This window comes from Rhamphochromis longiceps, linkage group LG19 (assembly GCF_057381845.1).
Source record: "Rhamphochromis longiceps isolate RC_006_pf linkage group LG19, R_longiceps_female_GT1.1, whole genome shotgun sequence".
Taxonomy (NCBI): Eukaryota; Metazoa; Chordata; class Actinopteri; order Cichliformes; family Cichlidae; genus Rhamphochromis; species Rhamphochromis longiceps.
The window spans coordinates 30503499-30517879 of record NC_140575.1 but is presented as its reverse complement, the minus strand read 5'-3'; the positions used below and the strand labels follow the sequence as shown (position 1 = coordinate 30517879).

At 42.9% G+C, this 14381-nt stretch overlaps 1 protein-coding gene across 2 annotated transcripts in view; it reads left to right on the top strand.

The window, feature by feature from the left end:
* The first annotated feature begins 13902 nt into the window (after window positions 1–13902).
* The window catches only part of lg19h14orf180 (linkage group 19 C14orf180 homolog), a 46100-nt gene continuing 45621 nt past the window's right edge, over window positions 13903–14381 (top strand). Inside the window, exon 1 of one of the 2 annotated variants that reach the window (XM_085391425.1) lies at window positions 13903–14021. The gene's annotated coding sequence lies outside the window, so the exon portion shown is untranslated. The remainder of the gene's footprint in view (window positions 14022–14381) is intronic. The other variant, XM_085391424.1, reaches the window with a different exon arrangement.

Sequence of the window (14381 nt, the reverse complement as noted above, 5' to 3'; positions counted from 1 at the left end):
TGAATTATTTCCAGAGTGTGCCAAATTGGACATGATAAAATTTAAGTCTACTCACTGAAGTTACTGGTGGATGTCTGTTTTGATTTTGATGAAAAATCTCATGAGTTGAAGCAGTTAGAGTTCTGCTAAGAAGAAATGAAAGCAGTTAAGAGTCTGATAAGAAAAGTTTAAATACTGGGTTGAAGTCCCAAAGAAATTGAGTTCGAGTCTCAAGTAGTTTGGTAGGGAATTGGTTATTTTGTTGGTTAGAGTCCAAATTTGGTCATAAGAGTGGACCTGAGCGGTCAAATTGACCACTAGGTTGCATCTGCCTCAGTCATACACTTGTGTTGGGTGTTGATTGTTGTTTCAAAGTATTATAAATTATTCTAGGACGGCAGTTCGAGTCTGCTAGGAAGCGCAGTTCTCGGAGGTAATGCTCCCTCCCGGCCAAGGACGCTTGGCCCTGACCTATCGGCGAATAGGGTTAGTACGGTTGGCAACCGGGGAGAACTTGGGAACCTCCAAAATAGCTAGGAGTTAGAGTCTCCTTACCGTTTGGAACGGTAGTCTGCGCTTTTTTGGACAGGAGAAGTTGGACTTCGGGCGTGTAACTTTAACCTAAAACTTCGGGGTAAGCCTTGGCTGTGTAATGCCAAAAATAGAGCTTCAGGCAAAGTTTGGGTTGGTTGACGCTTTTAAATTGAGTTAGGGATTTTAGAGATGAGGCCAGAAACAGTAGAGTCTGATACTGGTTAATTGGTCGCAAAAAACTCAGGGAGTTTATCCGCTGGGCGGTTATTTTAAATTTGTCTAAATTGTGTAGGCGCTAAAGCTGACAGATCTGACAGTGGTTGTAAATATAAGACGTCGTTGTAATATAGAATAAGAAAATTTGGTGTGAGAGATCTCTGTGTGTCGAGTCAGTAATGCACTGACTGCCTGCTGCTATTTTTAGACGGTGTGTGTGAGTGTGAAAATGCAAATGAGTAAGCAGTGAACTGTTTAAGCCACAGTTGGTTTTACAAATACTGCTGCAAACATTGTAGAGTGTGTGTTTAAGATGCCATTTATGTTTACTAGAGGGTTATAAATAAAGTTTTGAGTTGCCGTAGTGGATGTATAGTAATTGACTGAGTTTGGATGCAGATATATAAATATATTGAGAGCACTGTATATACTTAAGACTAACACATTACTTTCAGTAGTAACTTTTCTCCAGCATTAGTTGCTGGTGTGTTTTATTTTTTCAATTTCTTGTGTGTGCGGTGAGAATTAATGGAGGTTTCAATTTTTCGTTTGTTTGTTTTTGACTTGCTCTTTCTGATTATGACAAGCATGTCTAAAATACTCTTAGGAAAGTGTGTTTTGAGTTATATTCCTCAACTCTAGTCACAGTTTAAGTGTGTGAATGCGGTGACTAGAAGGTTTTGAATGATGAATAAAGGTGAGAGGTATTTCTTTGGTGATGTCAAGTAGGATGTTTTAAAGTTTGAAAGTGTTTTTAATTTGGGAGAGGCATGAGTGATGTTATAAGAGTTTGAGTTTCTTTTCTTTCAGTTCAAGAACGCATAAGTACATACACTTGGTACACCCGTTTACTCTTTTACTTTATTAAAACAGACGGTGTATTTGAGTTTGAATTTCAGTAATTGTATGTTGATATGGTAATTTAGTTTTATGTTAGGTGAAGGAGATGTCCATCTCTGCGTCTTGCAGGATTGAAAGTGAAAGTTGAAGGTTGTGATGTGAATGCTGTGAGTACTCGATTTGAATGATTCTGTGAGAGGTGTACAAAATACTAAATAATAATAACACTATGAAAGTTGATAGTAGAGTGAGTGCAAGGCGGTGTGTGAACAGAGGAAGTCTGAGAGAGAAGGGTGTGCGTAGGCAAACTGCAGAATGTGTGCGTGAAATAAGGGTGTGTTGTTTTTACATCAAGGTTTAGTAGAACTAAAGTAGAACGTCACAAACAAACAAAAGAAGGTAAAATGAAGAGAGAAAATAACTGACAATTACATTAATGAATAGAAAACACACATACACAAAGTGCCATATGTGAAATTATTCTAGGAAGGAATCAGAAGTGAGATAGTTTAATATAAGATGCAATGAAGGAAGCAGCTTACACTTCTTTAATTTCCAGAGCCAGTGTGTTCCCTCCCCTGCCCACTTGGGCCCCGTATCAGGCGAGTATGGAAGGCTGGATAGCCCATGACGGGTAAGATCCCACCTCGAAACCCTGGGACAACCTAAGGCAGGCACAGTCACGATTACTCGGCCTTAGTAAGAAGACGGGACCTGACGGGTAAAGCCGCTGGGCTGAGGCAGAGGGGGAGAGTGGCAAGTGGAGCCCTGACTTCTGGCTGAGGAGCAGGAATGCTGTTAATAAGGTGGGAACTTAAAATTTGGGTTAGCAAATTTGGGAAAGACAACTGACGGCTTAGGTGGAGAATTGTGCAGGAGTCTGAAGCACTGAAAAAGCAACATATGCAAATTCACATACACAAACAGAAAATGCATTAACCTTATAAAGACAAGACAAGCTCATGGAGTTTAATGCATAGACACTGATTAAACCTGGCCAAGAACACAAACATATGCAATGAAGAACAGCTTGCTATTTTGTATGAATGATACAATGGTGTGAATGTTTAATAAAATACATTTGAGTTTGTAATTGAGGAATAGAAGAAGCCATATGACAAAGGGAGTTATGAAAATAAAAGTGATTAAAGTAGTTTTAAAAAGAGTGACTTAGGAGTGCTCTCTCGTACTGAGTGATCAAGTAGTGATCACTGTAGAAAGAAATAAAATGATTTAATGAGTTGGTAATGTTTAAACATATGTTTCTGTTGTTACAGCAACTCATTGAGAGATGACTCAGTATGCAAATTAGTTGGAGTGAGTGGTGACGAAGGAACTTCCTGTGTGTGTGTGTGTGTGTGTGACTGAGGAAGTGACTTTCAGAAGAGGAAGCATAGCAGACACAAGAGAAGTACAGATTTGGGTAGGAAATTTATAGTTTAGTGATATGTTGTTGTAAGGGGGTCTTATGCTGAATGTAAGTATGTTACAGAGCATAAGGGGGTGATTTTTGTGTGCAAATTGTGTGGTTTTAATGAGACTTTCGGTGTATTGAGGAGGTGAAATTATGTGGTGGCAAAACTTTTGTGTGTTTAAGGTTGTTGAGGTTGTTGTGGTGATGGGTTGATTTTGTCAGTTAGGTTTGGGTTGTTGTTTTTGTTTTTAATAGAGGGAGTTTTAGGAAACATGGACATGTCTGGGAGGGGCCCATTATTTTGTAACAGTGCACTTAAAGAAAACCTGTCAGGTGATTTTGTTTTGTTTTTATGAGCTAACAATCAGCTTTATTTTTTTTCATTTCTGTTTTAAGCAGGCCTGCAACAGTGAATAACGGCGCTGAAAATTCTCGGGAAGAGCAAATATAAGGGGGCTTTCCAGATTACAATTGGCTGAGGAGAAAGCTACCTGTAGGGACTATTCATAGTCCCTGTAAAAAGGATTTTATGCGAGTCAATCCAGTCCAAAAGCATAAAGAAATATTTTCCTATGGAAAATAAAAAATGACTGAGCTCATTTTGCTGAGGGTGGAGAATCTGACGCGGGAAGCTCCACTATTAGCAAAAATATGGAGTGAATGTGTGAGTGAATGTGAGGATGAATAAATGTGGACAAACAATTTGCTTTTACCAGAGAAAATTTCTTTTTTGTTTTGTTGACTGGGGTTAGATTATGGGATTATAGTATATTGTTGGGAGAATGCCAAATGCTAAAGGGGAAATATTTTTTGATATAACTCAGTTACCATTAATTGAAGAAACACATGACTGATAATTGTTCTGTTTTAAGTTTATTTTTATGATATAGATTGGTACATGAGTGGGGAAAACTGAGCATTTTTAAGTTTTGTATAGTATCTTGACACATGAAATGTATCAAGATAAAGGGGGGTTTAGGGTGTATTAATTTAATTGTTTAATAATTTAGGATCATTTTAGGACTTTTGGGGTTTTTGGTCATTTGGATATGGTAAAACTGAAACTGTTATTTTTATGTTAAGGTTAAAGGATTAAAGAACTGAATCCTGTTTAGAAGATACAATACCAGGGTTTTAAAGCTGTGTACAAATCTTAGAGGGAAATTGTGGGACACGTTGACAAAAAGATATCCTTAGGGGAAAATTAGTGAGGGTTGAAGGAGGAGAACAGGTTTGATTTCTTTTTTGATCTTTAGAAGAAGTGGTTATAATGTAGGCTTACACAGACAGATATTACACAGAAACACACATGACAGTATTGATTCCAGGCAAAAGGCCTCAAATTCATTTAGTTGTTAACTGAACTTAAAGAAGGACCAAAGAGGAAGGAAAGCATATATTTTGGTTAAGTCTGATAAATTAGAATTAGAAGGTATTGTTAAATTAAAAGGAGCAAATGAAATAAAAAGGCTATACCAAAAACAGGTGATAACATAGGAAATGTGAGGTTTTAAAATGAAGTTAGTGTTAACACACAGGAGTTGTTTCAAGGCAGCATTTAGCTATGATGAAATGTATACAGGAGTAATTGCTTATATGCTTAAACTTAATTGATTAAAGTGGTTGTTTTTCTTTTGGAGCTTTTAGTAGAATAGGCTGGTTCTAATGATTTTTTGTTAAAAAGGTGGACAGTTTGTGCACAGGATGTTGATGATCAGATAAGGGAAAATAGAGCGAGCAACCGGACGTGAAAGCAGGGCTTAAAGAGTTTTAAAGGGATGAGTAACGTTGAAGAATATATATAAATATAAGTCAATAAGTTAAGAACATAATTAGGATCAGGCTTTTGATTACAGAGTCCCAAAAAGGATAAGTTAGGGAGATGCAGGAAAAGGTGTTTTGTTTCCTTTGCAGAAGATCGATCTCGGCGACCACAGGAGGGGCGAGGATCCTGGAGATCTCGAGGCCTGCTGAACCACCAGAGAGGGACCGAGAAAACCTAAGCTTACACATGGAGTGTTCTCGAATGGGAGCTGGTTGAGCCAGAGGACGGCTAGAGAGGGTCTGAGCGAGGACACAATGTATTGCGACCTCTGGTGTTCCAGAGGTCGAGAGAGGGAGTGTGGAGCATGTAAATTATTTTACTGCTATTGTTAAATAATTGTCATCATTACCATTGCATTAATAATATAATCTGGAGTTTATATTGCGTTTAGAGGTTTAAACAGTGTGTCTTTCAGAAAGGCTAAAAGTAACAGGACAGGAAACAGGCTTGGAGAGTTTTGCAGAAGTGAAAGTTATTTTGAGCAGCAGGCTAAGACGAGGCTTTAACAATGTAACAGATAGCTTTAAGAAGGCCTTAAGATGTTATGCATACAGTTATTATGTTGACCTTGTATTTCAGGTGCAGTTATGACTATTTTATACACAATGCATATCTGTGCTTATTAAAGAGTTGGAGCTCGGTCAATTAATTGGGGGTTGGAAGCTTTGTTCGGCGCGATGTCCGGACAATCTATTGTGCAAGTGACTTGGAGCCATAGAAGGAATTGCAGTACATGCTTACAAAACACTTATATATCAGATCATTTTATATTAAGCTTTTAAGTAGAGGTTCTTGGTTAAAACATTTATTTAGTAGAAGACATACACATAGTCTCAGTGAGCCTCTGGTCTGGTGAAAGGTCAGAAGTGCAACAGGTGAATTGAGAAAGAGCATGTGAGGTCAACACACACACACACATGAGTTAGATTTATTTAGAGGAGAGATTAGTCATGTCTCGGCAAGAAAGAGGAACAATTCACTTTAAGACAAGAACGGAAAGTACCAGCCATGAAAATAGAAGATGATCTTCTGGGTTAAAAGTCATTGTGGTGTTGATCTGATCTATGTATAAAATGTATCTGTGACGCATGAAGGGGCGTCAGTAAATCAAACCCTGATGCTATAAAATATCTGTTTATGCTTTGATTAAGTCGGAGATCACTTGCTGTCGGCGTACAGAGTGTTCTTCCCACACGTGTGTAGTCATTAAAATCATTGTTTGACCAAGACCTTCTGGACCATGGGTGGTTTGTACTCTCCTTCCTCAATTTTGAACCTTAACATTACAGAGTTACGCCAGCACTTTCACACGCCCACCACCACTTGAAGGAAATTCCGGTGTGTTGATGCGTTTTCAGGAGAATAGCTTTGTTGCATAATTGATGGTGTACGAAGAGCTTCCTGTTTATGTGAAGTATAATCCCTGTTTTGTTTCATTTCATGTCATTAGTGGACAGATACGAGTTGTTGAGTTGGATTGCAATGCAGTCAAAAGTGCTGCATCAGCAGGCGCAAAAGTGTCACTACAACAGCTGTACAACCCAAAAGTTTGCCAGTGAGTCTGTCACTAATCATTAGGTTTTTTTCCTACGGGCTGCTAAACTTTTCTGATAATGTTTACAAAGCTGGGAGCTGAGAGCAGCTCTTACAGAGTAACTGAGAAAAAACTCTAAATTAAGGTGGAGAAACGGGTTCGGAGTTTTCTTATGGGTTCCATGATTTCTTTTGGGTTTTGTGAAGGGATTGTGTTCTGCGTCTACAGATCTATCGTTTTTGGTCCATCCTGTTCCCCCTCTCCTGTCTCACACTATACGGCCCGATGCTCTGATGCGACCTGAGTGCTCACACTGTGCGTCCATAAAAATGAAGTTAACAGAAAATCTGTCGCTCGCTCTCCCTCTCTGTCTTTCACTCACACAGACACGCACACCACCATCAACTTTGCTAAATTGCTAATGAAAAACATTGATCAGGCAGCTGTGATTGAGCAGCAATGTAAATCCAACTATTTTCACGGTTGTTGTGGTCGTGATCATTTTGTGAGGCCACATCGAAAAGGCTCGGATGAGCTTTCCAAAGTTCTACAAGTTGTGCCTCCATCGCTTGTGTCCAGATCACACGCTGCACAGCCGTGCTGCTCCGTCTTTTTCACCGACATTTATGTGTTTCGCGTGCGCAGTGTGAGCAGCTCCAGTGACACCCTCACGACGGACGTGAGGATTTCAAACAGGTTTGAAATCCCCCGACCAAGCGATTGATGATCGGGAGCTGGTCGTGAGGTGTTAATCGCTTCTCCTTACCCCACGTATACTACACGATGCACGACGCACGATGAAGGCCAGAATCGGGCCGATCACCAAAACGGTCGCACGACTGAAAAATCGGCTCAAAATGGGCCAAAAATGGCACAGTGTAAGCCCAGCTTAACTGTCATCGGACTCTTCCCCTTGTCACAGCTTCCCTCAATGCTATGCACCCTTGTTACATGTTTTCCCCCTAGCTTATTAGTTTTGAATTCTTGGCTTCAGCCCTGCCTTGTTTTGCCTTTTTTTTTTATTTTGAAATTCTCCAGTATTAAAGTTGTTTTGAGTTCATTTCTTGTCCCATGAGTCCTGCATCTGGGTCTTAATCCTGCCTGTCACACGCTAAATTACATAATTCAATTAAATGGAGTAAAATTTCATTAAACAGTTAAAATATCTTTTATGTTCTATTTATTTGATACATTATTTCAGACAATTCCAAAATGCCTTTTCAATAATGAAATAAAGAGATATATTACCTTTTTAATACTACTTTTTAATTTTATTTGGTGATTCTTTAATGTACATTTTATCAACTGACAACTGGTGATGCAGAGAGTGCATTTTTAGTTTGATTGTATTCTCTTTTTGCCAGAGTTGTATATAATTTTACTCTCACTGTGTTCATTTCAATTTGCTGATGAGCTGATCGTGGTTCGTGAAGTCACCAGACATCATGATATTATATTAACACTGTTTAAGACTCCAAATTTTAGCTGTGTGTCTTAGAAATTAGGTTTAAACCTGACTTTAGGCAGCTGTTCCTTCTAAGTTGTATTTTTACAATAATCCCTTTGTCAAATAAAACCTGTAAAGGGATCCTGAACCCTGAGACTTCATAAGACTTGAATATCTGCCTCCTGAGGTGTAACTGACATTTTAAAGGTCTATGAATATAAATTGCAGCTTTGGAGAAATTTACGATGTGGGTCATGATTTTGAAACTTAGAAGTTACTACCTGGGAACAACGTATCAATATATTGCTTCCATGCATGTTCTACATTATTTTAAAGGATTCCCATTGCTAAATCTGAATGTTCGAAACATTTTTAAAAGACAACAGCAGTTTCATAGAAAAGGTTTATTAAAATATTATGCAGCGGTGCCTATGTGCTAACATTAACCGCCAGTTTACTAGTCTGTAGTGCACACTCTAAATGTATGGCATTTAAAGAGCCACTTAAGCTCATCTGATCATGGATATGTTCAGCAGCATTCTAGAACTTGCAGGCCTCCTCAGTCTCTCTGTGTTGGTCTTCAGGGAGCGGAATCGCTTTCCTGACCTCAACAGAGAGAACAGTCTGTTGTTGGGATGGCTGAGGTCCTTCACGATCTTCCTGGCCTTGGTCCAGCACCGCCTGCTGTAGATTGAGTGCAGGTCAGGGAGCTCGGAGCGGATGGTGCGCTCAGCTGACCGCACAACCCTCTGTAGAGCTCGTCTGTCCTGCATGGTGCTGTTCCCGAACCAGGTTAAGATGTTTCCCGTCAGGATGCTCTCTATGGTGCAGGAGTAAAAGTTCCTGAGCACCTTGGAGGGCAGTTGGAAGTCTCTCAAGCGTCTGAGGTGGTAGAGACTTTTTCACCACGGTGTTGATGTGACAGGACCATGACAGGTCCTGCGTGATGTGAACTCCGAGGTATTTGAAGCTGTCCACTCTCTCTACTGGGCACTCGTTGATGACGGGGGTCTGGTAGTTCCTCTCCTGCTTAGTGCTGAAGTCCACTATCAGCTCCTTTGTCTTACTGACGTTTAGAAGGAGGTTGTTCCTCTGGCACCAGTTCTCCAGATTCTGTAGCAGGTGTTGTGACACCTTTTAAAGTTGTTTGATACGGTGGCCCTGAGAGGCCAAACGGACTGCAACTTAAGAAAATACCAGCAATAAGAAAAACGCTGCAAAAGCACACAAAACACAACGGAAATACGAAAACAACAACGGAAATAGGAAAAAAGAGATTTCCAAAAGCACAAGGGAAGTGTTTCTGGGGAGACAATAACCCGACGGACCAGTTGCAGGAACCCAAAACATGGTAGGTGTGTTTTATCACGATTCATATAATACTGATGACGGTTTTTTAGGCTAATAGTTAGGCTAACATACTTACCTCTCATCTTTTCTTTCCTCAGAAACTGCAACTGGTCCGTCAGGTTATTGTCTCCCCAGAAACACTTCCTGTGTGCTTTTGGATTCATCTTTTTTTTTTTCCTATTTCCGTTGTCATTTTTCCTATTTCCGTTGTGTTTTGTGTGCTTTTGCAGCATTGTTCTTATTGCTGGTGTTTTCTTAAGTTGCAGTCCGTTTGGCTTCTCAGGGCCACCGTAGTTTGAGGCCTGCTACCCTTTGTCTACCAATGTCTGTTCTCAGTCAGTACAATATATGTTCTTATTATTGTTTCTCAATTAGAGCACTGCTGAGTATATTAAAAACAAAAAAACAAAGCAGCTAAAGACCAAACTAGATATACTAATTATTTCTCATCTATAAGATGACTTTCAGTCATGTAAAAGTCATACGTCAAAAATTATAGCCTGCCTACCTTAAAAAACTGGTTAGTGAAATCATATTTTGAAGCCTTGACCCTGTTATTTTGGCAACTGCCAGTGTGTGTGTGTACATGTGTGTGTGTGTGTGTGTGGGGGGGGGGGGGGGGGGGGACTTGTTTAAACATCTTTGTGAGGACTAGAAATTGGCATGCTACTATACTTGTGAGGACAGGCAGTCATCTGTGGGGACCAAACGCTGGTCCTCACAAATGTGAAAGCATTTTTGAAGCTCAAAAAGTGGTTTTAGGGATAGGGTTGTGTTTAGGGTAAGGGTCACTTCTCATTGATAGGGTTGGGTTATGGGGCTAGGAAAACTATTATGTCAATTTAAAGTCTTGGCTAAGATTTGAAAGCGTTTGTGTGTGTGTGTGTGTGTGTGTGTGTGTGTGCGCCAAAGTGAACTGTATGGATGTTTTATAGGTACGGACATATTATTTATGGTCTGATGTACACACACACACACACACACACACACACACACACATATATATATATATATATATATATATATATATATATATATATCCAGAGCAGCTGGATAGCGTAGTGGTTAGACTACACGCCTTTGGAACAGAGGATCGCAAGTTCGATTCCTGCCTGGGGCGTCTGTATCCAGTAAGGGTCCTAAGGCTAGACCCCCTATGCTAAGCAAGCCTACCGCAGACATGAGCGAGACAGATAAATATGAAGGCATGCCGGCTCGGACGTCGCCCGGATCAACAAGGTCCGCGTCAGGTGTTGAGGAACCAGGGCACCCTGACGAAAAGTGGGCTACTGGAACAAGAAGGCATCGGTGGGCAAGAGACGAAAACAGGGCGTTGTTGGAATGCTACTATGCAAGTAACCCCGGCGGAAGGGGCTACATGAATAGGATGAGGGACCTATGGATTCTTCGATACCCAACATCCACAATGACGGCGAAACAACTAGTAGCTCAGTGTTCCAACATTCGAAAGAAGGGACTGCTCTCACAGCTAGAGATTGACGAGGTACAACACAAATGCTACGGCAAGGAGGAGTCAGGACGCCAGGACAGGGGGGAGATATCATCACCCCCACCCGAGATTGGGTACATAGCCCCAAGTGCGATAGGAGAAGGATGGTTGAGTGCGAGAGGAACTGACCTGAAAAATAGGATCATGGCCAAGCTTGAAACCTGGATCCCGCGTAGCCGGTTACCAAGATTACGTGAAGTTCCCTCAGAAGGTCTGCTAGATGATGTTAATGCAGCACTACGGGCAATACCTACAACCACGATTACCGACACTAACAAGCTGATCTACAATACGGCAGCAGTGATCAGTGAGATGCTTGGCTACAAGTTGAACAGCGACAAGGGGCAGTACCCTCCATGGAGAAGGAGGCTAGAGGGCAAGATCAAAGTAGCACGGAGGGAGGTTAGCCAACTAACGGAGTTGCAGAAAGGTGCGACAAATAAGGTGCCTAAGAAATACAGCAAGCTGTCCATACCTGAGGCCTTGGAAACTGCCAAGCAAAGACTCACAGCCTTGGCCAGCCGCTTGAGGAGGTACACCAGAGAGATAGAAGGCAGGAGAATAAACCAGCTGTTCTCCACAGAACCAGCAAAGGTGTACTCTCAGTGGCAAGGGAACAATAAGAGAACAGCACCACCAAGGCTGGAGACGGAGCAATACTGGAAGAGCATATGGGAGAAGGATGCAACCCATAACGGCAATGCTCAGTGGCTAGAGGATCTGAGGGCTGACCACAGCGACCTCCCTGAACAGGGTCCAGTAATCATCACAGTGGCAGATATCCAAGAAAGGGTCTCCAGTATGAAGAGTTGGACAGCACCAGGGCCCGACATGGTTCACGCCTACTGGCTGAAGAAGCTGACTGCACTCCACGAGCGTCTGGCAGCACAAATGAACCAGCTGCTAGTTAACGAGAGACATCCGGAATGGCTAACTGAAGGCCGGACGGTCCTGATCCCCAAGGACCCCAAGAAGGGACCGGTCCCCTCCAACTACCGACCAATAACCTGCCTCAGTACTACATGGAAGCTCCTGTCAGGCATCATATCGGCTAAGATGAACAGGCACATGAGTCAATACATGAGCGGGACACAGAAAGGAATTGGCAAGAATACCAGAGGTGCAAAACACCAGCTACTGGTAGACAGAACAATCAGCCGAGACTGCAAGACCAGACTGACCAACCTGTGCACTGCCTGGATTGATTACAAGAAGGCCTATGACTCAATGCCCCACAGCTGGATACTGGAATGCCTAGAATTGTACAAGATCAATGGGACCCTAAGAGCCTTCATCAGGAACTCAATGGGGATGTGGCGTACAACACTAGAGGCAAACTCCAAGCCCATAGCACAAGTCACCATCAAGTGCGGGATCTACCAAGGAGATGCTCTGTCCCCACTGCTGTTCTGCATAGGCCTGAACCCCCTCAGTGAGATCATTAACAAGACTGGCTACGGATACCGACTACAGAACGGAGCAGTTGTCAGCCACCTCCTGTACATGGATGACATCAAGCTGTATGCCAAGAGTGAACGAGACATCGATTCACTGATCCACACTACCAGGCTATACAGCAATGACATTGGAATGTCGTTCGGACTGGAGAAGTGTAGTCGGATGGTAACAAAGAGAGGGAAGGTAGTCAGAACTGAGGGGATTGAACTACCAGAAGGCAACATTGCAGACATAGAGGACAGTTACAAGTACTTGGGGATCCCACAGGCGAATGGGAACCATGAAGAGGCCGCTAGAAAAGCTGCAACCACCAAGTACCTGCAGAGGGTCAGGCAAGTCCTGAGGAGTCAGCTGAATGGTAAGAACAAGATCCGGGCCATCAACACGTACGCCCTGCCCGTGATCAGGTACCCTGCTGGGGTAATAGGCTGGCCAAAGGAGGAGATAGAAGCCACTGACATAAAGACAAGAAAGCTCCTTACCATGCATGGAGGGTTTCACCCCAAATCCAGCACCCTGAGGCTGTACGCTAAGCGGAAGGAAGGGGGCCGGGGACTGGTGAGTGTCAGCACCACAGTCCAGGATGAGACAACGAACATCCAAGAATACATTAGGAAGATGGCCCCAACTGACCGAGTGCTCAGTGAATACCTCAGGCAGCAGAAACCCAAGAAAGAGGAGGGAGACGAGGAACCATCATGGAAGGACAGGCCCCTGCACGGTATGTACCACCGGCAGATAGAGGAGGTGGCTGATATCCAGAAATCCTACCAGTGGCTGGACAAAGCTGGACTGAAAGACAGCACAGAGGCACTAATCATGGCAGCACAAGAACAAGCTCTGAGCACAAGATCCATAGAGGCTGGGGTCTATCACACCAGGCAAGACCCCAGGTGCAGGCTGTGTAAAGATGCCCCAGAGACAATCCAGCACATAACAGCAGGGTGCAAGATGCTAGCAGGCAAGGCATACATGGAACGCCATAACCAAGTGGCCGGCATAGTGTACAGGAACATCTGTGCCGAGTATAACCTGGAAGTCCCGAGGTCAAAATGGGAGATGCCCCCAAGGGTGGTGGAGAATGACCGAGCTAAGATCCTGTGGGACTTCCAGATACAGACGGACAAAATGGTGATGGCTAACCAACCGGACATAGTGGTGGTAGACAAACAGAAGAAGATGGCCGTAGTGATCGATGTAGCGGTTCCGAATGACAGCAATATCAGGAAGAAGGAACACGAGAAGCTGGAGAAATACCAAGGGCTCAGAGAAGAGCTCGAGAGGATGTGGAGGGTGAAGGTAACGGTGGTCCCCGTGGTAATCGGAGCACTAGGTGCGGTGACTCCCAAGCTAGGCGAGTGGCTCCAGCAGATCCCAGGAACAACATCGGAGATCTCTGTCCAGAAGAGCGCAGTCCTGGGAACAGCTAAGATACTGCGCAGGACCCTCAAGCTCCCAGGCCTCTGGTAGAGGACCCGAGCTTGAAGGATAAACCGCCCGCAGGGGCGTGCTGGGTGTTTTTTTATATATATATATATATATATACATATATATATATATTAGGGGTGCAACGATATTCGTATCGATATTGAACCGTTCGATACAGTGCTTTCGGTTCGGTACGCATATGTATGAACAATACAACATTTGTAATTTATTTTATCAACTTTCCTTCTGACGATGCTGTCTGTGTTGAGCGCTCAGTGAATCTGCATTCGACTACTCCGCCTAGGCTGCACTGTCGAGCGCAGATCCACTGAGCGCTCAACACAGACAGCATCGTCAGAAGGAAGAGCGCAGGGCAAGCTAGCAAGACAGAAGTTAAGCTCTCCTTGCAAGATGGACCTCCCCCACCCTCATTCAGATCTGGCGTTTGGAATTATTTTGGTTTTCATGTGACGTATGACCCTGAAGGTAAGCGAGTCATGGACTAAAGTAAAACAGTATGTTGGATGTGCCACGCACTGCTTAATTACATGGGTGGGAACTAGTGTGTTAGCGCAGTTAGCTCGTTAACGTGTTGGCCGTCTAGCCCCATGCACGGGGGCGGCGGTAGCTCGTTAACGGAGATTTGCCGTGTTGTGGCGTTAAGGTCATTTCAACGAGATTAACCTGAAAGCACTAGTGGGAACACAACGAATATGACTGCACATTTACATCATCCTAGTGCAAAGACAAAAACAACAAGCATGCTACTAACTTTAGCCGAGTCATTTAGACAGCTGTTAGCACATGATTCTCCTTATGCTGCTGAGAATATAGCCCAGAAGAAGC